We start from the raw sequence: 26534 nt of genomic DNA on the forward strand, positions 1-26534 counted from the left end.
ATCAGAAACATCCCCTATTACGGTCCTGAACCGTCATAACGTTAATTATTACTTACCAGATGGCCGCCTTTCCCCTGCCAGCGATCCGCACTGCTCCCAGTCTGGGGGGGACTGACAGCCCAGACAGTTCCCCCTCTGCAAATTAGGCCCCCGCGGGCCATGTGATCGCTCTAACAGAGCGGTCATATGGCCGCAATATGGCAGTCTCCCTGCATCTGTTAAATAAAAAAAATTATCTCTATATAATATATCTTACACGAAGAGAGCACTCTGGAGTAAATAAATAGTGCTTTTATTCAGCAATCAGGTAATATCGACGTTTTCAGTCAATGATAAAGGTCTGTATTGACTGAAACGTCGACATTACCTGATTGCTGAATTAAAGCACTATTTATTTACTCCATAAAGACTCCAGAGTGCTCTCTTCGTGGAAGATATATTGGGCTGGAGATTGCACCAGAGCACTTTAAGACCTGGAACGTCGAGTGCTGGGATCAAGGAAATATATATATACATATATCTTACATATATTTTGTCATACTAACTGTATTTTTACATTAATATATACATATATTGATATAAAAATACACTTATAATTAAATTACAGAATATATATATATATATATATATATATATATATATATATATATATATATGTATTAAGGCAATTTTGCCTGGATTTGTGGGAGGTGCTGGTTTGCTACCCCTAGCTTACTTAAGGCACTCCCCTTACCTTGCTCCTTACCGTTCGAGGTCAGCGTTGAATGAGGATCCACTTCCGGGTTCTCTCAGACGCCATCTTGGTTTTCTTACCCACGAGTTTCTCCGCGGCAAGCTGTGTCCAGGAATCCTCTTGCAGGCCTTTTCCGTCCGTCCAGCTTCTTACCCGGGTCTTCGTCGTAGATCGCGTCCCAGGGACTCCTAAACCGTAAGTTAGACCTACCTGTCACGCCAGGATCATAATAATAATTGATGTACTGGTAGTATCTATTTTTAATAGTTAATAATTGATGTACTGGTAGTATCTATTTTTAATAGTTAATAATTGATGTACTGGTAGTATCTATTTTTAATAGTTAATAATTGATATACTGGTAGTATCTATTTTTAATAGTTAATAATTGATGTACTGGTAGTATCTATTTTTAATAGTAATTGATGTACTGGTAGTATCTATTTTTAATAGTTAGTAATTGATATACTGGGGGGGTATATATATTTAATAGTTAGTAATTGATGTACTGGTAGTATATATATTTTAATAGTAATTGATGTACGGGGGGGTATATATATTTTTAATAGTTAGTAATTGAGGTACTGGGGGGGTATCTATTTTTAATAGTTAGTAATTGATGTACAGGGGGGGTATATATATTTTTAATAGTTAGTAATTGAGGTACTGGGGGGGGGTATCGATTTTTAATAGTTAGTAATTGATGTACAGGGGGGGTATCTATTGTTAATAGTTAGTAATTGATATACTGGGGGGGTATCGATTTTTAATAGTTAGTAATTGATGTACTGGGGGTATCGATTTTTAATAGTTAGTAATTGATGTACTGGGGGGTATCTATTTTTAATAGTTAGTAATTGATGTACTGGGGGGGTATCTATTTTTAATAGTTAGTAATTGATGAACTAGGAGGGTATCTATTTTTAATAGTTAGTAATTGATGTACGGGGGGGGTACCTATTTTTAATAGTTAGTAATTGAGGTACTGGGGGGTATATATATTTAATAGTTAGTAATTGAGGTACTGGGGGGTATCTATTTTTAATAGTTAGTAATTGATGTACTGGGGGGGTATCTATTTTTAATAGTTAGTAATTGATGTACAGAGCGGGTATCTATTTTTAATAGTTAGTAATTGATGTACGGGGGGGGGGGTAACTATTTTTAATAGTTAGTAATTGATGTACTGGGGGGTATCGATTTTTAATAGTTAGTAATTTATGTACTGGGGGGTATCTATTTTTAATAGTTAGTAATTGATGTACTGGGGGGTATCTATTTTTAATAGTTAGTAATTGATGTACTAGGAGGGTATATATTTTTAATAGTTAGTAATTGATGTACTGGGGGGGTATCTATTTTTAATAGTTAGTAATTGATGTACGGGGGTATATATATTTAATAGTAATTGATGTACTGGGGGGTATCTATTTTTAATAGTTAGTAATTGATGTACGGGGGGTATATATATTTAATAGTTAGTAATTGATGTACTGGGGGGTATCTATTTTTAATAGTTAGTAATTGAGGTACTGGGGGGTATATATATTTAATAGTTAGTAATTGATATACTGGGGGGGTATCTATTTTTAATAGTTAGTAATTGATTTACTGGGGGGGTATCTATTTTTAATAGTTAGTAATTGATGTACTGGGGGGTATCTATTTTTAATAGTTAGCAATTGATGTACTGGGGGGGGTATCTATTTTTAATAGTTAGTAATTGATGTACTGGGGGGTGTATCTATTTTTAATAGTTAGTAATTGATGTACTGGGGGGTATCTATTTTTAATAGTTAGTAATTGATATACTGGGGGGTATCTATTTTTAATAGTTAGTAATTGATGTACTGGGGGTATCTATTTTTAATAGTTAGTAATTGATGTACTGGGGGGTATCTATTTTTAATAGTTAGTAATTGATGTACTGGGGGGTATCTATTTTTAATAGTTAGTAATTGATGTACTGGGGGGGTATCTATTTTTAATAGTTAGTAATTGATGTACTGGGGGGGTATCGATTTTTAATAGTTAGTAATTGATGTACTGGGGGGGTATCTATTTTTAATAGTTAGTAATTGAGGTACTGGGGGGTATCGATTTTTAATAGTTAGTAATTTATGTACTGGGGGGTATCTATTTTTAATAGTTAGTAATTGATGTACTGGGGGGTATCTATTTTTAATAGTTAGTAATTGATGTACTAGGAGGGTATATATTTTTAATAGTTAGTAATTGATGTACTGGGGGGGTATCTATTTTTAATAGTTAGTAATTGATGTACGGGGGGGTATCTATTTTTAATAGTTAGTAATTGATGTACGGGGGGTATATATATTTAATAGTAATTGATGTACTGGGAGGTATCTATTTTTAATAGTTAGTAATTGATGTACGGGGGGTATATATATTTAATAGTTAGTAATTGATGTACTGGGGGGTATCTATTTTTAATAGTTAGTAATTGAGGTACTGGGGGGTATATATATTCAATAGTTAGTAATTGATATACTGGGGGGGTATCTATTTTTAATAGTTAGTAATTGATTTACTGGGGGGGTATCTATTTTTAATAGTTAGTAATTGATGTACTGGGGGGTATCTATTTTAATAGTTAGCAATTGATGTACTGGGGGGTATCTATTTTTAATAGTTAGTAATTGATGTACTGGGGGGTATCTATTTTTAATAGTTAGTAATTGATATACTGGGGGGTATCTATTTTTAATAGTTAGTAATTGATGTACTGGGGGGTATCTATTTTTAATAGTTAGTAATTGATGTACTGGGGGGTATCTATTTTTAATAGTTAGTAATTGATGTACTGGGGGGTATCTATTTTTAATAGTTAGTAATTGATGTACTGGGGGGGTATCTATTTTTAATAGTTAGTAATTGATGTACTGGGGGGGTATCGATTTTTAATAGTTAGTAATTGATGTACTGGGGGGGTATCTATTTTTAATAGTTAGTAATTTAGGTACTGGGGGGTATCTATTTTTAATAGTAATTGATGTACTGGGGAGGGGTATCTATTTTTAATAGTTAGTAATTGATGTACTGGGGGGGTATCTATTTTTAATAGTTAGTAATTGATGTACTAGGAGGGTATCTATTTTTAATAGTTAGTAATTGATGTACGGGGGGGGTATCTATTTTTTATAGTTAGTAATTGATGTACGGGGGGGTATCTATTTTTAATAGTTAGTAATTGATGTACGGGGGGGGGGTATCTATTTTTAATAGTTAGTAATTGATGTACGGGGGGGGTATCTATTTTTAATAGTTAGTAATTGATGTACTGGGGGGGTATCTATTTTTAATAGTTAGTAATTGATATACTGGGGGGGTATCTATTTTTAATAGTTAGTAATTGATGTACTGGGGGGTATCTATTTTTAATAGTTAGTAATTGATATACTGGGGGGTATCTATTTTTAATAGTTAGTAATTGATGTACGGGGGGGGTATCTATTTTTAATAGTTAGTAATTGATGTACTGGGGGGGTATCTATTTTTAATAGTTAGTAATTGATATACTGGGGTATATATATATTTAATAGTTAGTAATTGAGGTACTGGGGGGTATCTATTTTTAGTAGTTAGCAATTGATATACTGGGGGGGTATCTATTTTTAATAGTTAGTTATTGATGTACTGGGGGGTATCTATTTTTAATAGTTAGTAATTGATATACTGGGGGGTATCTATTTTTAATAGTTAGTTATTGATGTACTGGGGGGTATCTATTTTTAATAGTTAGTAATTGATATACTGGGGGGTATCTATTTTTAATAGTTAGTAATTTATGTACTGGGGGGGTATATATATTTAATAGTTAGTAATTGAGGTACTGGGGGTATCTATTTTTAATAGTTAGTAATTGATGTACTGGGGGGTATCTATTTTTAATAGTTAGTAATTTATGTACTGGGGGGTATCTATTTTTAATAGTTAGTAATTTATGTACTGGGGGGGTATATATATTTAATAGTTAGTAATTGAGGTACTGGGGGGTATCTATTTTTAATAGTTAGTAATTGATATACTGGGGGGTATCTATTTTTAATAGTTAGTAATTTATGTACTGGGGGGGTATATATATTTAATAGTTAGTAATTGAGGTACTGGGGGGTATCTATTTTTAATAGTTAGTAATTGATGTACTGGGGGGTATCTATTTTTAATAGTTAGTAATTTATGTACTGGGGGGGGGGGGTATATATATTTAATAGTTAGTAATTGAGGTACTGGGGGGTATCTATTTTTAATAGTTAGTAATTGATGTATTGGGGGGTATCTATTTTCAGTGTTAATGTAATGGTTGATAGAGATGGAATATTTACACCAGACCCATCTATTACACACGCAGACCCCCCAAACTAACTATAGATAAAATAAAGATTGTGACAGGAGAGGGGGGCATGGTCCACCCCCATACAGACAAGCCATGCTCTCCCACCCAGACTCACTCAATACCTCCCTCTCTTCCACAGTCGCCTCACGTTGGCCCGTGTTTATGACGTCACTGATGTAAACATCCAACTCGCGGAGGCTCAAGGGAAATGTAGTCCCCTCCCAGCCCAGCTAGGATTCCACCAGGCTCAGTTGGCTTTCTCCTGGATGATTATAGTAAATCGCCGCAGATCTCGCCGTTACACTGGCTATGTAAGGCCACTCCGCTCAGTTTGCAGGCGCAGGGCATCTCGGGACATGTAGTTCCATATGTGGTCACATGCAGACAGGGGATTCCATGGAGTCCTAGACGTGTCTGTGGGTGAAGGGTGCTTCCCAGCAGAATGGGAACTCCCTGTGTGAAATCAGTCCATTAATCACAGCCAGGATAACACAGGGTCTAATCTGAAACCATGCATGCAGCTCAGGGTCTAATCTGAAACCAGGCATGCAGCTCAGGGTCTAATCTGAAACCATGCATGCAGCTCAGGGTCTAATCTGAAACCATGCATGCAGCTCAGGGTCTAATCTGAAACCAGGCATGCAGCTCAGGCTCTAATCTGAAACCATGCATGCAGCTCAGGGTCTAATCTGAAACCATGCATGCAGCTCAGGGTCTAATCTGAAACCAGGCATGCAGCTCAGGGTCTAATCTGAAACCAGGCATGCAGCTCAGGCTCTAATCTGAAACCAGGCATGCAGCTCAGGGTCTAATCTGAAACCATGCATGCAGCTCAGGGTCTAATCTGAAACCATGAATGCAGCCCAGGGTCTAATCTGAAACCATGCATGCAGCTCGGGGTCTAATCTGAAACCATGCATGCAGCTCAGGGTCTAATCTGAAACCATGCATGCAGCTCGGGGTCTAATCTGAAACCATGCATGCAGCTCAGGGTCTAATCTGAAACCATGCATGCAGCTCAGGCTCTAATCTGAAACCATGCATGCAGCTCAGGCTCTAATCTGAAACCATGCATGCAGCTCAGGGTCTAATCTGAAACCAAGCATGCAGCTCAGGCTCTAATCTGAAACCAAGCATGCAGCACAGGGTCTAATCTGAAACCAAGCATGCAGCTCAGGCTCTAATCTGAAACCATGCATGCAGCTCAAGGACTAAATCTGAAACCATGCATGCAACATATGGTCTAATCTGAAACCATGCATGCAGCTCAGGCTCTAATCTGAAACCATGCATGCAGCTCAGGGTCTAATCTGAAACCAAGCATGCAGCTCAGGCTCTAATCTGAAACCATGCATGCAGCTCTGATACCGGAGAAACTGACGGAAGCCAAGCACAGAGAGATGGACACAGGTTTCTTCAGGAAGGAAGAGATTCTTTATTGGATCACCGATCGGGACTCAGAGGGACTAGCGTCACCAAAATACAGCAAAGTCTGAGTACTGAATACATAGAGTACATTCCTTATATAGCACTGTAGCTCCTCCCACAATTAACTACACCCACACATACCCTTAACCTATTTAATGAATAGAGTCTAAACTCATCCATCCGGTCTAACCACGTGGCTCATCTGATACAAAGGAGAGGGACGCGTAATTCCAGTTCTTACATTCCTGCACCTGGTCAGTACAGTGATGACAGTATCTTAGCTACGTGTAATTAACCAACTGATACTACAAACACATATACATACATATGCCTTGTGGCAATCTTAGCCTGCTAAACTTGTATTTTACTGGAATTACATCACATTCCCCCCTTTGATGCCTCTGATATTTCACAATTACTTGAGGCATCACTTAACCTTGGTTTGCATATACCTCAGGTTACCATGAACCAGACCAGACTTTTCTTATGATGTGAATCTTTTCAACACTCATCTTCCTGCATAGTTTCTCCCTGATCTAAAGCCTTATACTTATATATGGCCATTATCTGTGCAGCAGCCTTCCTCTCTGCTATACTTCCCATCAGGCTTTGCACAGACCTAACTACTAAGGGTATAAGACACGGCAGGAGTAGACACAACAGTAAAATCAGTAGGACTCCACCTACCACTGCCTTAAGCCCTCCAAACCACTCATACCAGCTACCAAACCAACTACTTGGATTATACCCTTTCCATACCTGAGTAGGCACATGCGCTAGTTTAACCATATGGCTAGTAAGCTCAGCTATTGCTTGCCCTTCGTCATCTATTTGAAGACAGCAATTGCTTAGGTTAAACTTCCCACATACACCTCCCTCTACTGCCAAAAGGTAATCCAAGGCTAATCTATTTTGGTATACTGCTGTCCTCATCCTGGTGTTATGCTTCGCTAGAAGATTGAGCGCTTGTGATGTCTCATTTGTGATAATCTCAACCACCGCCTGTAATCTTATAATACGGTTGAGCATATAAATAGGGGTTCTATAACCAAAGGTACCATCCTCAGCCCACGTGGCTGGCCCATAGTAATCTATAATACGCTGGGGAGGCCATTCATCATCTTCCCAGGCGCCTATCTCTATGGGTCCCCTTTTCTTCCTATGATTCACATCATACACTTTAACACCTAAAGTCTCACCTGTTTCAATCGGTAACAAGAAGAAGGATGGTTTGAGCATACCTAACACACATGCCCCTTCCCAGTCCTGTGGCAACTCCGAATAGGCTTTCTTACCACAGATCCAGTACAAATTTGCTGGGGCTCTCCAAGTAGATGTGATGGATAGATCAAACCACACATCCTTTAAATTGGCATATCTAGCAAACGGGTTAGATGGTTCTGAGACATTTGAAGCCGACCACCAAGTTGTATTCTTTGTATCATCATCATAAGCTTTTTTGCCCTAGACAAGTTAATTCTCCTACAGAAGTATTATACATTATTCCTTTCCTTGCTATGCAAACATAACCTATGATGGAGGTCTTTAATCTCCACTCAGATTTACCTCTAACACTCATATGATAATCGGCTTGTGTAGATATTAATTGGTCAACTGCCTCAGAACCGGACATTACCTCCTTTGCTTCCCAAGGCCATTGGTCTCCCATGTTAGTACCTCCACACACATAGCAGTTGGTAACATTAAGACTACCGGCAATACTTTCAGCTAAATCGATGAACAGGTTTTTAGCATTATGGGGGATCTTATTATCTATACTCATCTCTTCGTAAAAGGAATGGTATACTTGATGAGTCTGGGAGGATACCGTATCAGTCTCTATCCCTATAAATAATATTGTCCCAGGGTCTAAACCCGTCCCGTATATTTGAAACCCAAATAAATTACCATATTTATCTAAGAACTTGTCGGGGTTATTTATAAGAATATGGACTGGATTGCATTCCATAGACTTACAGTATGGATTGGTAGGCAACTTAGTAACAATCATGTCTTTGTCTACTGTCTGTCCCCAAGTCGCCCACCCCACACAAGACCAATATGGACAAAAGTTATAGTCTTTATTTGGGCATCTAGGACTCACATATTTATTTTTGCTACTGGGACAAATATATTTATCGTTAGACCCATACGTCCTCTCCCATCTAAGATCCCCACATACATTCCACGGCTTTCTACCACTCGATATCGCTTTACACGCATCAAATAGCAGAACACCCGAAGAATGTACGGATTCTAACACCGTTTTATTAATTAGGGTCCCCTGAGGATCTCCATTCCTGAGAGTCAACCAAATTGTACGAGGCTGATACTCCGGACTGAAGCACTTAGGTTCTCCTACTCCTAAATGGCACACACTATAATCTATATTTAAGTATCTACATCTCGATACATCTCCTTTACATTCGTATTGTGAATGCCAAATTAGGGTTTGGGAAATATGGTTACCTGTTCTCGTAGTCTTAATGCATACCTCACAGCTAGGAGTGTCGGTACCTCTACCTTCCTGAATATAAAAACACATGTAAATAAACACAATCAAAAGCACATCTTTCGCCGTCATCCTCAGTCTTCGTCCGTGCGATGGAACCTCAGCTTCCAGGATGTGAGGGCTGCAGGGAATGGAGTTCTGCTCGTCTTCACAGGTGTCCCTTCGAGACTTTCCTGGCTTATACACTATGTGATGGTAAGCGGACAGGCTTTATTATGGCCTTCTCACTCACACCTGTAACAATAAAATTTGTAATCCACAATAATTCCTCGTTACTCCGACTGAGTAGTGCGTTTTAACCGGATCTTGCAGGGATTCTCTGGATCTGCTGTAACTTGCCAAGAATCGACTGCTGCTGGTTTAACCCTGGAGTGATGTATCCACGGAGTCACTTCTGCTACTTTTATTGCGTATGAACTTATCCAGGTAGGATTGTATGTTCTTCTTAGCCTTCTGCGGGATGTGATATTGTCTCAGGCTCACTGGATAAACCCCATGTTTAAGTTCAATTTTTATAGGTGGAATATTGCGGGCCAGTCCTGGTGGGTTGTTCTCTGCCCAAACTCCTGGTATGTTAAATAATGTCTCATCACTCCTAGGGTTTTGGCTAGTCAACACTGTATAAAGTCGCCACTCTTCTTCCTTTGGTACGGATAAAGTCATAATACCTGAAGGTCCATTAAACTTTAAAGATGTTGTTCCATCTGGTAGGAACGTAATCTGCGCTTGTAATTTGGATAGCATATCACGTCCCAGCAATTGGACTGGACATTCAGGCATATAAAGGAATTGGTGTTTTACTACGTGGCCTCCCAATGTACAGAGTCGACTTTTAAGAACCGGTTTTTCAGCACTTCTTCCAGTTGCTCCTTTCACAGTAATAGTCCTTCCAGATGGAGGAGCAACTAGATTAGTCACCACTGAATGTTCAGCACCAGTGTCGATCATGAACGCACTCCTTTTCCCCCCTATTGATACATCGACCATAGGCTCCGCTCGACCAAGGGGGATGGAGCCCGGTCGGTATCAATAGTCCTCCATGACCGTGTCAGCCAATCCTACGAAGTCCCTACCTTCTCTATCGCGGGACCTTTGCGCTGCTGGAATATATCTGTCTTCCCTAACACTTCCTCTGTTCCCATTACTCCCTCTATAACCATTACTCCCTCCGGGGCCTCCTCTACCTCTCGCTCTGCCTCTAAAGTTTCCGTAGCCTGCCCTGGGTAGGACCCTCTCGTACTGCTCTCTTTGCGGACATTCGTTCCTCCAATGCCCTTCTTCCTTGCAATACGCGCACTGATCCCTACTCAAAGGCTCCCTACTCCATCTATTATTGCCTCTATCTGGGCCCCGTTTATCTACGCCTGCGATCGCTACCGCTAGCATATCAGCCTTTTTACGCATCTTGCGCTCCTCCTCTTTCTTGCTTTCTGTTTCCCTATTCATATAGACCTTATTAGCTACCTCCATTAGTTGGGAGATTGACATACCTGCAAACCCTTCTAACTTTTGTAGCTTGCGCTTAATATCTCCGTAAGCTTGGCTGACAAAGGCGGAGTTAACCATTCGGGAATTGTCTGCGTCTTCCGGATTAAAGGGGGTGTACAAGCGGTACGCCTCCAATAATCGGTCATAAAAGACACTGGGCGCTTCATCGCTTTTCTGGATCACCTCAACTGTCTTCGACATATTAATAGCCTTCTTTCCTCCGGCTTTCATGCCAGCAATTATAGCGTCTCTATAGGCTCTGAGTTGAACCATATCAGCACCATTTACGTTCCAATCGGGATCAGTGTTGGGATAATGTGTTGCGGCCCATGCTGCTGGATTAGCTTGGTTCAAAGCACGGGCTCTATCCTCTAATGCTTTAATGGCTGCTTGATTTATTCTTGTCCTTTCCTCATTGTTAAATAAAGTCATTAATAACTGCTGGCAATCAGCCCATGTCGGATTATGTGTCTGTACTATTGAGGTGAACAGATCAGTCATGGCTTGTGGTTTCTCAGTATACGAGGAATTATGGGTCTTCCAGTTTAAAAGGTCGGTAGTGGTGAAAGGGACATATACGAAGACAGGGTCAGCGTGTGCCATTTGACCTGCGGCATCGATATAAGCTGACCCGGGATTTAAGCGAAGAGGCATCTGATAGTGCTTTAATTGTTGGGCACCAGTCAACTGTCGGGTTTGGATGGGGCTACGTAGGGAAGCGTCAGTCATGGGTTCCGGTCGGGGAGATATAGGGTATGGGGATGTGGGAGGTTGGTTTTGGGAAAAGGTAGTGAATAGAACACTTCGGGCCGAGCTAGATGAAGCTTGACCGGAAGTCTGAAGTGGCGCCAAATCAGGATATTCGTTTCTAATGGGGGTGGGTTCTGGTTCCGGAAGGGGAGATTTAGTACGAGGGGGGGTGGATCCTGTACTGGAGGAAGAAGCGGAAGTGGATGGGGGTAGTGAGGGAAGGGTTACAGGACTTCCTGCGTTTGCGTCACTTCTTCTTAACGGAAAGTAAGGGGGCGGCAAAGGGATCTCGGACTCAGGGGGCGTGTCCAAAATGGGCCTAACACCAGTCCTAGTGGACGAACAAGTCCTAGCTACCATGAGGCGACACTGCCCCTCGTGGCATGTCCGGAGCCATTTTGGCGAGTCATTTACGGCCTGTCTCCAACAATCAATATAAGGAAACTGGCCGTAAAGTTCAGGCCTACCTGATACAGCCACGTGTAAGCGCTGTACCAGAGTTGGATCCAAACTGCCACGTGGCGGCCATGCCGCAACCAAAGTAGGCCACTCCCTAGTGCACAAAGTGACCAAACGTACAGGGGACATCTTAACCCCAAAATCACAAACTTTGAATCCCTTTTTAAAATTCTTAACCATACATCCTAAGGGATCCGGAATCGTTGACTGCGACGCGCCCATATTTAACAGTGGAACGTCGTCGACAACGATTACTATACACGCGTACTATTCAACAGTCACACCCGTTTCCTCTGGCAACAGCACCACGTGGTATGGTTACCAAGTGAAACGTACACAATAACAATAAACACTCAGGGAATTCCCGTACACACACAGCTGCTACACCAGTCACTATATAATCAATATTATGCCCTTTGGCGTAACTACACAGTCACCCACGCTATAATTCTCTATATACGAATTACCCGTCTATAACACACCCAGTAACATCGTCTTTTACAAATAGCGGTTACAGTACGGTTAGCATAGGTCAAAGCACAAGTTAAGGTCACAATACAATTATTAGTGGTTATGGTGTTAAAACATGCAATGGACGACAATGATTAGTACTTATTATACAATGTCAGTAAATATACAGGGTTATGGTACCGTGCACTATAATACAGCAACACACTATTAACACTCTCGCTAGACGGCTGAGCTCGCGCTATCTAACAAGATATACACTTTACTAAACAATCGTTAACACATTTACAATTCCCAACTAAACTATTGGCCAGTACCTTGAATGGACTACCTAAAACTATATACACCCGTTTTGGTTAGCCACACTGCCCAATCACCACATATATAGCGAGCTAGAGAACCGAATTTACACAGACGCCTCTTAGTCGCACTATACAACGAGCTAGAGAACCGAATTTACACAGGCGCCTCTTAGTCGTACTATCAAAAGTCTAGTGGGTTCCAAATTTACACGCCTTCCCACTTAGCCCAGATAGGATGAGAACTAGCGAACCGAATTTACACAGGCGCCGCTTAGTCTCCCGGTCCCTCCGACCTAGCGAACGTAATATACACCCTAGAACGCTAGTCTAGACAAGACACCGGTGTCCGGCTAGGGCTATCTTACACCAGGACCCCGCCTGACTAACCAAATCAAACGGTCTGACTAAAGAGCGTTCGATCGAGCGGTGCGCCTTCGCTCCTTCCCTCCGACAGAGGGGGCAGATACAGATTCAAAAACCCCTTTGGGCCTACCGCACAATCGGTATACCCCTAGCGGGTCCTGCCGTCTAAAACAGCAGTTATCTTACCTCCTCGTTCCTGAACCTGAGTTCACACTCATCGACGGGGACACCCCAGCACTTCTCACGTAGAGGCCGATGATCTCCTGGACAACAGACCAGTGGCGCCGAGACGAAGGGAGGTCCACGCAGAAGTTCAGGGGTGCAGCCGTAGAGAACGTGGGCAAAGATAGACCGTCTCACGCCTCTGCCTCTCAGCTACCGTTGAACGATGAGCTTCCCGGCCAATGCACCAAATGATACCGGAGAAACTGACGGAAGCCAAGCACAGAGAGATGGACACAGGTTTCTTCAGGAAGGAAGAGATTCTTTATTGGATCACCGATCGGGACTCAGAGGGACTAGCGTCACCAAAATACAGCAAAGTCTGAGTACTGAATACATAGAGTACATTCCTTATATAGCACTGTAGCTCCTCCCACAATTAACTACACCCACACATACCCTTAACCTATTTAATGAATAGAGTCTAAACTCATCCATCCGGTCTAACCACGTGGCTCATCTGATACAAAGGAGAGGGACGCGTAATTCCAGTTCTTACATTCCTGCACCTGGTCAGTACAGTGATGACAGTATCTTAGCTACGTGTAATTAACCAACTGATACTACAAACACATATACATACATATGCCTTGTGGCAATCTTAGCCTGCTAAACTTGTATTTTACTGGAATTACATCACAGCTCAATGACTAAATCTGAAACCATGCATGCAGCTCAGGGTCTAATCTGAAACCAATACAAACAAAACAGAATATGTGCACACAACCCCAGTGAAAAAAACAGTGATGGTATATAAACAGAATGAAACTTCCCTTCGTGGGGTTAAGTTTCCAGAACAAGGTCCCCAAAGACTTCCTCTTGTCTTCAATACAAATGCAAAATAGAATAGGGGATCATCTGCTAAATAAAGATAAAATGGAGAGACATAGCGTTTAACTGTGTGAGAGTAAGTGAGGTATTATAGTTTACAATTGGCCACTCACAAATTGTTAGATGTAAATCAGCCTTGAGTGAAATCTTTTTCTTCTGATTCTTCACACTCCCATCAGTCAATCAGAGTATTAGCTCAAAAGAGAAAGTATATGGAGAAAAATAAAGTGCAATTCCAGAGTAAAGTATAAAAAGAATTTAATAACTTACATATAAGTTAAAAGCAATGAGTATGGGGGGCGGAGCCTGGGACTGAACCCGACCAGACGCCATCTCTGTTAGCTCCCGTCCGATACGAGCGAAACCGGGTTAAAACTGCCCACCAACCCGCAGTAAATTACCTCCGAGGCCTCTCACCGACTCAGGGCACAACGGGGAACGGGCGGATGCCCTTCTTTCAACCCCCGAAGACCGGGAAGGCAAAGCGCCGAACCAAGGCCTGCTACTCACCGGCCCTCTGCTCCCTGGAGACTCTCCTCGACGACTACCGGGGTTACCACGATCCGGGAGACGGAGAGGTGAGCTCAACAGCACCGACACACACCTCTGCGACAATGAAACGCCGCACACAAAAAGGTCAGCAGCACATGCCGGCAGAACAACCCGATATTGGGGAAATGCTGCAACGCCAGTCGCAAACCAAGATGGCGGCTGAGGCAGCCTCTCATACCCCAACGAGGCCTACTCCACCAGCCCCAACCCCGGCCCGGCACAGCACTGAACTACCAGCCCTTCAAACCATAGGGTAACATAATTTGGCTACCAAGCAAGACCTCCAACACTGGATGCACGAAATCCAGACATTATTAGCCAAAGATATAGGCACTATAAAAGCTGAAGTGCGCCAAAACACCGAAAATATAGGTGCAGTGACAGAGAAAGTAACGGCAACCAACAACGAGATCATACAGCTTAAAGAGGCAGTGCACACCCTGCAAGCAGCCCACCAGGCGCTAACGGTGCAGGTCTCAAACGAAGGGGATCGCCTGCGCCGCAACCACATTAAGCTCCGCGGAGTGCCCACGACAATTACTCAGACCGAGTTACCGCACTTTCTTAGGAGGCTACTGGCTACAATCCTACCACCAACGACAGCCCGGAAAATCACTTTGGAGAGTTTCTACCGGCTCCCAGCTGGACCCAACTCACCACCCACAGAAGCCAGAGACATTATCCTGCGTTGCGCCACGACACAGGATAAAATCACTATCATGTCGGCAGTGAAGGGCAAAACGCCCCTGACATTTGAGAACGCACAACTTCTTTTCTTCCAAGACCTGACTAGGGCAACGCTGCAGTGGCGGAAAACTTTGTACGAACTAACTAGCCGCCTGAGACGTGCTGGAATACAATATCGCTGGGGGGCGCCCAGAGTTGTGACACTCACCCACGACGGCACCACCTACAAGGTCACATCTGAGACCGAAATCCCCACTATACTCACCACACTGGGTCTCACCAACCTTCCCACACCTGGAACAGCGAATAACTCGTCACAGATGGGACATCCTGCCACGACGAGCCCATTTACACCTCGATCCCAAGGAAGCGCATCCTCAACGCCTTGACAGGGACTGCATATCTCGGCTAGCCATGGCTGAAACAACCTCTCGGGACTCAGAGAGAGATTTCGGGCACTGATATGTCCCCGTGACAGATGCTACAGAAGTTAACTAAATGTTATTTGTTTTATGTTTTATGTTTGGCTTATACATGTCCACATGCAGTAGACAACAAAGTCGGGTTCACTAGTCAACTCGTACCACACACTACCGAACTCACTCCCCCCCACATGCCCCTGGGTTAAGGGCAACCACTAACCTGCAACTACACCTTAGTCCCCCATTTTTTAAATAGCACGGCACTCTTAGCTCATACAAGGGCACACAGACAAAATCTACCTCCCTCGGTACATTCACCACATCAGCCAAAAGTAACAGTGACGCAACACCAGAGGAGACACAACACTTACATAGGGTAACACACCATCGCTTACCATACCCAAAGCCAACAGAAGAGAAGCACGTGCTGAAACCTGTTATGACATTGTAATGTAACCTGTTTAAAAAATTATAAAATGTGTGCATATCTATGTGACAGAGAAATTAACCAATTTCCTATTTTACCATGTACAATGCAAAACTCTTGTCGCTGATATTGAAATGTAACCTAGCACATCTAAAATAAAGATTTAAAAAATAAATAAAAAATAAATAAAAAAAAAGCAATGAGTATATCACCACTGGGCGTCCTACACGTTTCGTCCTAAGATGGGACTTACTCAGGGACTTGGTGCATCAATCACAACAGAAAATGTATATAAAAAACATTCCCCCCCGCCCGTTCTTATATATCCCCTCCCGGAGTTCATTATTCAATTATTCCCGGCCGTTGTTTCTTCTCTGTTCGGGCCGCACTTCCTGCTTGGACGCGATGACATAATCACGTACGCACGTCCCTTGCGTTCCAGACGTGCGTTGCAAATACCCGGAAATGGATGTCAGTCATGAATCTTCAGTTCTCCCAGAGTCATATGGGCAAATTAAAGCATATAAGGGGGAAGGAAGTTAAAAGAGGACTCTGGATAGCACATTTGTGGATAAAAATATCCATTATATTTCTACTAGAAACTATAGAAAAAAATCATATGTATTGAAAATATATACATAGATATTATTTATATAAACTATGTTGTAAAAAAATAAAATGAAAAAAATAAAAATACACTAAAACAAGTATATATATCTAAATTATTACATTCAAATAAAAATCTAGAATAAAACTCCATATATTTACATCTTTCTTACATGCTGATTTCCCATTTTGGGAGTGTGTATGAGGCAGACAAATGAAAATACATACAGCCCAATATTAACACATAACTCTTCTATATAATATGTTGGTAATTAAGTGCATAAGGTGAAACCCATTTCTACATGTATATTTATTCGCACTCCTCCCCCTCATCTCACTCTCTATGGTACTTCAACATTTTTCTACCTCTACAGGTTTTCCTTTTAGAATTTTTTAAAAGTTTTTAAAGGGGCCCCATATTTAATACTAATGTGGATAATTGCCCATATTATTTTTACGGCTCAATATTTGATACTAATACCACTAGAGGACTAAATTGTATATATGTAATCTTTCGAGATAAATCCATTAGTAGCACCTTTATACAAATATTAGAAATTACATAGAAATGAAATGAGGAAAAAGGAAGTGCGACATCCATATAGACCTTTTATACAACCAAAATTAATCTTCAAAAAAACTCCACAGGTCAATATCCAGATTCAGACCCCAAGGTTGGAGTGTCTTTAGTTTATTTATCCAGAATGTTTTTTAGTTAAATCTCCTCCCCTCCAGTAGGGATCCACGTGTTCAATGCCCACGAAAGAAAAATTTTGCCAATCAAATTGGTTGCAGGAATTACAATGCAGAGGTACTATATGTTTAATTGATTTTTTTCTAATATTATTTTGATGTTCCAATATTCTTTCTTTAAGTTTTCTACAGGTTCTCCCCACATATTGTTTCCCGCATGGGCATTGAAGCATGTAGACTATATTTTTGGTGTTGCAGTTAATATTAGATTTTATTTTAAATTTCTCTCCGGTTGTAGAGCTCCTAAATTCTCTCTTTTGTATGTATCTTTGATTTTTACATGCTTTGCAGTTGTTGCAAGGGTTAAAACCATTGACGTTGAATGGTCTGCCCTTTCGCTGGATTTTTAATGCATAACTGGGTGCAAGAATGTTTTTCAGATTTCTTGTTCTTCTAAAAATCATGGGTGTTTTTTTGGGTAACACTTTACCTAGTATGGGATCTCTACACAGAATGTTCCAATGTTTGTATTATACTGTGTGATAAAGGAGAAATTGTAGTCCCTTTGGGGGATCTTCTTGGGTTTAGATGTCATTAGGTCTTTTCTATTCTTTTTTTTCTATTTCCCCAATTTCCTTATCCAGCAAAGTGGGTTCGTATTTTTTTGCTATAAATTAATTTTTTAGGTGCCTAGCTTGCTCCCTATAATCTGATTTCTTTGTGCAATTTCTCCTCACTCGTATTAATTGACTTTTTGGAATTGTTTCCAGCCATCTCTCCTGATGGCAGCTTTTCCTATGTATGTAACTGTTACCCTCAGTTTTTTTAAAAAAACATTTTGACTCGATCTTATTGTTCTCCACAAAAAAGCATATATCTAAAAAATTAATTGTTGTAGTATTCATCTCATGTGTAAATTTTAGACCATATTCATTTTGGTGGATGTAGTCCAAAAACAGTGATAGCTCTTCTCGTGGGCCTTGCCAAATCATTATAATGTCATCGATAAAACGTTTCCATAGGACCAGGTTCGCTGCCCAGCCATGCCCACTCCATATGTGGTTGGATTCCCAATCCCGCATATATATGTTTGCATAGCTGGGGGCGAACCTGGTCCCCATGGCCGTACCAGTTGTTTGAAGATAAAATGAATTATCAAAAAAGAAAAAATTGTGTTTGAGAATATAGTGAATGCTTTTTATAATAAACCTACGGAAATCGGATGCTACATTCTCATCCTTTTCCATAACTCGTTCTACTGCAATCAGACCTTTGTTGTGCCTAATTACAGTATACAGTGAGGCGACATCAATGGTTACCCAAATGAAATCTGGTTTCCAGGTTACATTTTCCATGATCCTCAAAATGTGGGCCGTATCTTTTAAGTAGGAAGGTGCTTCCTGGGCATATTTTTGGAGATGATGGTCAACAAACTCCGATAAATGGGCAGAGATGGAATTTATGCCGCTAATAATAGGCCTACCTGGTGGTATTGTGGGGTGTTTGTGTAGTTTAGGGAGGAAATAAAAAATGGGAATAATTGGGAATTTATTATACAGATATTCTTTATTGTTTTTGGAAATTATACCTTCCCTATACGCCTGATCTAGTAAAATTCCTAGAATGGTATTGAATTTTTTGGTAGGGTCTCCTGTGAGTTTTATATAGGTGTCAATGTCACCCAAAATTCTATGGGCCTCATGCATATAATATTCCTTTGTCATTATGACAATAGCCCCCCCTTTATCTGCTTCCTTAACGATTATGTTATCCATTTTTTGGAGCTTAGTAATACTCATCGATTCCTCTTTGCTCATATTGTATTTGTTTTCCCTTTGGGTTTTTTCCTCTTTTTCTAATTTTTCCAAATCGTGACACACCATATTATTAAAGGTCTCCAAAAAGGGACCTCTATCTCCCACTGGGTAAAAATGAGACTTTCTCTTAAATTTATTCAGTTCAATGCCTGATGGTTCATTTGGGCTTTTTAAAGACATATTTTCCTCTCTCTCTTTTTTTAGAAAAAACCTTTTAAGTGTCATTTTTCGTATGTATTTTTGTACGTCAATATAAGTATTAAAAAAATTCATTTTTCGGTTAGGAGCAAACTTTAGACCAAGGGTAGGCAACCTACGGCACTAGTGCCATGCACGGCACTCGAGGTGTCTTTGCACGGCACTCAAGGCTGCTAGGGTCAAACAGGCTCTGGCCTATCAGGAGTCTCAGTAAAACTTAAGGTATCTGCTAATACGAAGAGGTGGTGAAGGACAATCCTCAATTTATGCAGTGCAGCACATAGCACTTGTGAATGGAAATCCACTTGGTAGTAGTGCAGCCTGCTGTTGCAGCTCCTGTCCTTGACATGTACCTGGCCGGCCTAGTCCCCACTCAACCCCAGAGAAGCCACCCACACTGCTCGATATACACAGAGCTGCAGGATAACCCTCCCCTCATACAAATAATACGGACAGCCCACACACAAACATACACACAATCCCCACAAACGCAACAATCCACATACATGCACACAACCCCACATGCAGCCTCTCACATGCAATAACCCAAACAGCCCCCACACACTACCAAACACACAATGTGACATATCCATCCACACACACACAGTGGCGGCTCTAGACTTGGCGAGGCCTTAGGCGAAACTCATACATGAGGCCCCCACTAACACCATTATTGGAAAAAAATATCAGTTGACTTGTGTGTGTGTAAGAAGCTGTAGATATATTGAAGGGGAAGCTTGCAGTACTGAATATAGAGAACTAGTCTTTGTATACATTGTTGCATTGTCTACCTGTGTGTGCGCCTGAGAGTGTGTGTCTGGCAGTGAGTATCTTTGTATATGTATGTATGTTTCTCTGAGAATGTGGTATGTTTGTGTACTGCCTGTGGCCTTTGGCATTAAGTTCATGGCGAAGCTATGTTTTATGACAGTGTGTAGAATGATTGCCTTTAGGGGGTGACAGGGTGAGTAAAGGAGTAACTGTGGCAGGGTGAGTGTAAAAGAGCAGGAGGGTGCCAGAGTGCAGAGAGTGGTGCCTGTATGTTTAGAGGGAGAGATAGTGTGTATGGAGGTGGGTGACAGAGTGTGTAGGGAAAATGACATAGTGTGAGGGGGTGACATAGTGTAGGGAGGTTCCATAGTGTGAGGGGGTGACAGAGTAAGAAGGGGGTGACAGTGTGAGAGGGTTACATTAGTGTAAGGGGTGTGAGAGTAAGAGGGGGTGACATTAGTGTGAGGGGTGACATTAGTGTGAGAGGATTACATTCGTGTAAGGGGTGTGACAGAGTAAGAGGGAAGAGACCGAGGGGGGTGACAGCGTGAGAGGGAGGGTGACAGCATGAGAGGGAGGGTGACAGACTAAGAGGGGGCGACAGAGTAAGAGGGGGGGAGACCTAATGTGTGAAGGGGGAGACCTAGTGTGAGGGGGGGGAGACCTAGTGTGAGAGGGAGGGTGACGTAGTGTAGGGGGGTGACATAGTGTTAGGGGGGTGACATAGTGTTAGGGGGGTGACATAGTGTTAGGGGGGTGACATAGTGATAGGGGGGTGACATAGTGTTAGGGGGGTGACAGGGTGAGAGGGGTGACATGGTAAGGTGACAGAGTAAGGGGGTGACATAGTGTGGGGGGTCACAGGGTGGGTGACAGAGTAAGAGGTGGGGTGACAGGGTGAGGTGGCAGGGTGAGAGGGGGTGACAGGTGGGGTGGCAGGGTGAGTGACAGGGTCAGATGTGGGGTAAGAGGGGAGGCAGGGTGAGGGGAGTGACAGGTGGGGTGGCAGGGTGAGAGGGGGTGACAGTATTAGGGCGTGACAGTGTGAGGTGGGGTGACAGTGTGTGGGGAGTGACAGGGCGAGGAGACAGAGTAAGGGGGGTGACAGTGTGGGGGTCACAGGGTGGGTGAAAGAGTAAGAGGTGGGGTGACAGGGTAAAGGGGTGACAGGGTGAGATGTGGGGTGAGAGTGGGGTGGCAGGGTGAGAGGGGGTGACAGGTGGGGTGGCAGGGTAAGGGGGATGACAGATGGGGTGGCAGGGTGAGATAGGGTGAGGAGGGGGTGACAGGGTGAAGGGGGTGACAGGATGAAGATGGGTGACAGGGTGAGATAGGGTGAGGAGGGGGTGACAGGGTGAAGTGGCAGGGTGAGGGGGGTGACAGGGTAAAGGGGGTGACGGTGAAGATGGGTGAAAGGGTGGTGACAGGGTGAGATGGGGTGACAAGGTGAAGTGGCAGGGTGAGGAAGGGGTGACAGAATGAAGTGGCAGGGTGAGGAGGGGGTGACAGGGTTAAGTGGCAGGGTGAGGAGGGGGTGACAGGGTGAAGTGGCAGGGTGAGGAGGGGGTGACAGGGTGGGATGGGGTGACAGGGTGAGATAGGGTGAGGGGGGTGACAGGGTGAGATAGGGTGAGGAGGGGGTGACAGGGTGAAGTGGCAGGGTGAAGGGGGGTGACAGGTTGAAGGGGGTAAAAATTTACCTTTTTCCCTGGTGGTCCGGTGGAGTCAATCTGTCCCTGGTGGTCCAGTGTCCTGGATGGCTCCCTGGTGGTCCAGTAGGCTTTCCGGTCTGCACCTCCGCCGGATGCAGAGCTGCAGACCACATGGGGAATGTCTCGCGATCTCCATTCAGAGCGTTGCTGTTGTAACCCGCGGCAACGCTCTGGCTGGAGATCGCGAGATATCAGTCTGCAGCTCACACCCGGCGGAGCTGCAGACTGAGGCCGAAAGGAGGGGCCTCGCACCCAGCACCCAGCGGCACAAAGGGCAAGCCGCCGGGCCCCCTCCTGTGTCGGTCCTCGCCCTCAGGCGATTTAGGCGGCCGCGAGGCCCCTGACTGCGCGAGGCCTTAGGCGGCCCCCTAATTAGAGAGCCGCCTCTGCACACACAATCCCACAAGCAGCCATCATACACAGCCTAAAATTCATAGGGACACAATACCACAAACTACTCATGAACATATACAATATAATAGCTCATATACGCACAAATACAACAATACAAAGCAATTACAGTAAAAATAACACAAGCAGAATATGGCAGCATACACACCTCAATTTAAAAAAAATAGGACCGGCACGCTACGGGACATCACAATCCTATATCGGCACAGCGCTGTTAAAAGGTTGCCTACCCCTGCTTTAGACCTTTGTTTAGGGCCTTTAAATCTGTATCACTGAGTTCTATGTCTGTTAGATTGTAAACACCGTATTGTTTTTCTAATACTTTTTTCTCAAGAAATCCTCTCTCCGAGCATTCTCCTCTATTCTTTTTCTCTTGGGGGGAGTTAGAAGTATATCTGGCGATATTTCTTGGCGGTTGTGACGGGGTTTGAAAAATTGGGTAATCCTTCCGTCCTTGTGGCGGGATTCCCTGTCTAAAAAAAGATTTTCCCTTTCATTATGATGTTCTGGATTCGTGCTTGCTACTAGTGCATACTCTGAAACCATGCATGCAGCTCAGGCTCTAATCTGAAACCATGCATGCAGCTCAAGGACTAAATCTGAAACCATGTATGCAACATATGGTCTAATCTGAAACCATGCATGCAGCTCAGGCTCTAATCTGAAACCATGCATGCAGCTCAGGGTCTAATCTGAAACCATGCATGTAGCTCAGGGTCTAATCTGAAACCATGCATGCAGCTCAGGGTCTAATCTGAAACCATGCATGCAGCTCAGGGTCTAATCTGAAACCATGCATGCAGCTCAGGGTCTAATCTGAAACCGGGCATGCAGCAAAGGGTCTAATCTGAAACCATGCATGCAGCTCAGGCTCTAATCTGAAACCATGCATGCCGCTCAGGGTCTAATCTGAAACCAGGCATGCAGTTTAGGCTCTAATCTGAAACCATGCATGCAGCACATGGTCTAATCTGAAACCATGCATGCAGCTCAGGCTCTAATCTGAAACCATGCATGCAGCTCAGGCTCTAATCTGAAACCATGCATGCAGCTCAAGGACTAAATCTGAAACCATGCATGCATCACATGGTCTAATCTGAAAACATGCATGCAGCACATGGTCCAATCTGAAACCATGCATGCAGCTCAGGCGCTAATCTGAAACCATGCATGCAGCTCAGGCTCTAATCTGAAACCATGCATGCAGCACATGGTCTAATCTGAAACCATGCATGCAGCTCAGGGTCTAATCTGAAACCATGCATGCAGCTCAGGGTCTAATCTGAAACCAAACATGCAGCTCGGGGGTCTAATCTGAAACCATGCATGCAGCTCAGGGTCTAATCTGAAACCATGCATTCAGCTCAGGCTCTAATCTGAAACCATGCATGCAGCTCGGGGTCTAATCTGAAACCATGCATGCAGCTCAGGGTCTAATCTGAAACCATGCATGCAGCTCAAGGACTAAATCTGAAACCATGCATGCAGCACATGGTCTAATCTGAAACCAAGCATGCAGCTCAGGCTCTAATCTGAAACCATGCATGCAGCTCAGGCTCTAATCTGAAACCATGCATGCAGCTCAGGGTCTAATCTGAAACCATGCATGCAGCTCAGGCTCTAATCTGAAACCAAGCATGCAGCACAGGGTCTAATCTGAAACCATGCATGCAGCTCAGGCTCTAATCTGAAACCATGCATGCAGCTCAGGGTCTAATCTGAAACCAAGCATGCAGCTCAGGCTCTAATCTGAAACCATGCATGCAGCTCAAGGACTAAATCTGAAACCATGCATGCAGCTCAGGGTCTAATCTGAAACCAAGCATGCAGCTCAGGCTCTAATCTGAAACCATGCATGCAGCTCAGGGTCTAATCTGAAACCATGCATGCAGCTCCGGGTCTAATCTGAAACCATGCATGCAGCTCAGGGTCTAATCTGAAACCAAGCATGCAGCACAGGGTCTAATCTGAAACCATGCATGCAGCTCAGGGTCTAATCTGAAACCATGCATGCAGCTCAGGGTCTAATCTGAAACCAAGCATGCAGCTCAGGCTCTAATCTGAAACCATGCATGCAGCTCAAGGACTAAATCTGAAACCATGCATGCAGCTCAGGGTCTAATCTGAAACCATGCATGCAGCTCAGGGTCTAATCTGAAACCAAGCATGCAGCTCAGGCTCTAATCTGAAACCATGCATGCAGCTCAGGCTCTAATCTGAAACCATGCATGCAGCTCAAGGACTAAATCTGAAACCATGCATGCAACATATGGTCTAATCTGAAACCAAGCATGCAGCACAGGGTCTAATCTGAAACCATGCATGCAGCTCAGGGTCTAATCTGAAACCATGCATGCAGCTCAGGCTCTAATCTGAAACCATGCATGCAGCTCAGGGTCTAATCTGAAACCATGCATGCAGCTCAGGGTCTAATCTGAAACCAAGCATGCAGCACAGGGTCTAATCTGAAACCATGCATGCAGCTCAGGGTCTAATCTGAAACCATGCATGCAGCTCAGGGTCTAATCTGAAACCGGGCATGCAGCACAGGGTCTAATCTGAAACCATGCATGCAGCTCAGGCTCTAATCTGAAACCATGCATGCCGCTCAGGCTCTAATCTGAAACCATGCATGCAGCACATGGTCTAATCTGAAACCATGCATGCAGCTCAGGCTCTAATCTGAAACCATGCATGCAGCTCAGGCTCTAATCTGAAACCATGCATGCAGCTCAGGCTCTAATCTGAAACCAAGCATGCAGCTCAAGGACTAAATCTGAAACCATGCATGCAGCACATGGTCTAATCTGAAAACATGCATGCAGCACATGGTCCAATCTGAAACCATGCATGCAGCTCAGGCTCTAATCTGAAACCATGCATGCAGCACATGGTCTAATCTGAAACCATGCATGCAGCTCAGGCTCTAATCTGAAACCATGCATGCAGCACATGGTCTAATCTGAAACCATGCATGCAGCTCAGGTTCTAATCTGAAACCATGCATGCAGCTCAGGCTCTAATCTGAAACCATGCATGCAGCTCAGGCTCTAATCTGAAACCATGCATGCAGCTCAAGGACTAAATCTGAAACCATGCATGCAGCACATGGTCTAATCTGAAAACATGCATGCAGCACATGGTCCAATCTGAAACCATGCATGCAGCTCAGGCTCTAATCTGAAACCAAGCATGCAGCTCGGGGTCTCATCTGAAACCATGCATGCAGCTCAGGGTCTAATCTGAAACCATGCATGCAGCTCAGGCTCTAATCTGAAACCATGCATGCAGCTCGGGGTCTAATCTGAAACCATGCATGCAGCTCAGGGTCTAATCTGAAACCATGCATGCAGCTCAAGGACTAAATCTGAAACCATGCATGCAACATATGGTCTAATCTGAAACCATGCATGCAGCTCAGGCTCTAATCTGAAACCATGCATGCAGCACATGGTCTAATCTGAAACCATGCATGCAGCACAGGCTATAATCTAAAACCATGCATGCAGCTCAAGGACTAAATCTGAAACCATGCATGCAGCTCAGGGTCTAATCTGAAACCATGCATGCAGCTCAGGGTCTAATCTGAAACCAAGCATGCAGCACAGGGTCTAATCTGAAACCATGCATGCAGCTCAGGGTCTAATCTGAAACCATGCATGCAGCTCAGGGTCTAATCTGAAACCAAGCATGCAGCTCAGGCTCTAATCTGAAACCATGCATGCAGCTCAAGGACTAAATCTGAAACCATGCATGCAGCTCAGGGTCTAATCTGAAACCATGCATGCAGCTCAGGGTCTAATCTGAAACCAAGCATGCAGCTCAGGCTCTAATCTGAAACCATGCATGCAGCTCAGGCTCTAATCTGAAACCATGCATGCAGCTCAAGGACTAAATCTGAAACCATGCATGCAACATATGGTCTAATCTGAAACCAAGCATGCAGCACAGGGTCTAATCTGAAACCATGCATGCAGCTCAGGGTCTAATCTGAAACCATGCATGCAGCTCAGGCTCTAATCTGAAACCATGCATGCAGCTCAGGGTCTAATCTGAAACCATGCATGCAGCTCAGGGTCTAATCTGAAACCAAGCATGCAGCACAGGGTCTAATCTGAAACCATGCATGCAGCTCAGGGTCTAATCTGAAACCATGCATGCAGCTCAGGGTCTAATCTGAAACCGGGCATGCAGCACAGGGTCTAATCTGAAACCATGCATGCAGCTCAGGCTCTAATCTGAAACCATGCATGCCGCTCAGGCTCTAATCTGAAACCATGCATGCAGCACATGGTCTAATCTGAAACCATGCATGCAGCTCAGGC

The 26534-nt window shown here is 43.4% G+C and overlaps 1 protein-coding gene across 3 annotated transcripts in view; it reads right to left on the reverse strand.

Moving 5' to 3' along the window:
- The window catches only part of LOC134574527 (oocyte zinc finger protein XlCOF6-like), a 169018-nt gene that overhangs the window by 12529 nt on the left and 129955 nt on the right, over positions 1–26534 (reverse strand). The window contains exon 1 of one of the 3 annotated variants that reach the window (XM_063433640.1): positions 5206–5262. The exons of 1 other annotated variant lie outside the window; for it this stretch is intronic. The gene's annotated coding sequence lies outside the window, so the exon portion shown is untranslated. Of the gene's footprint in view, positions 1–5205; positions 5263–26534 lie in introns of those variants that run through there. One more of the 3 variants, XM_063433638.1, reaches the window with a different exon arrangement.

The sequence above is a fragment of the Pelobates fuscus genome, chromosome 10 (assembly GCF_036172605.1).
Source record: "Pelobates fuscus isolate aPelFus1 chromosome 10, aPelFus1.pri, whole genome shotgun sequence".
Lineage (NCBI taxonomy): Eukaryota > Metazoa > Chordata > Amphibia > Anura > Pelobatidae > Pelobates > Pelobates fuscus.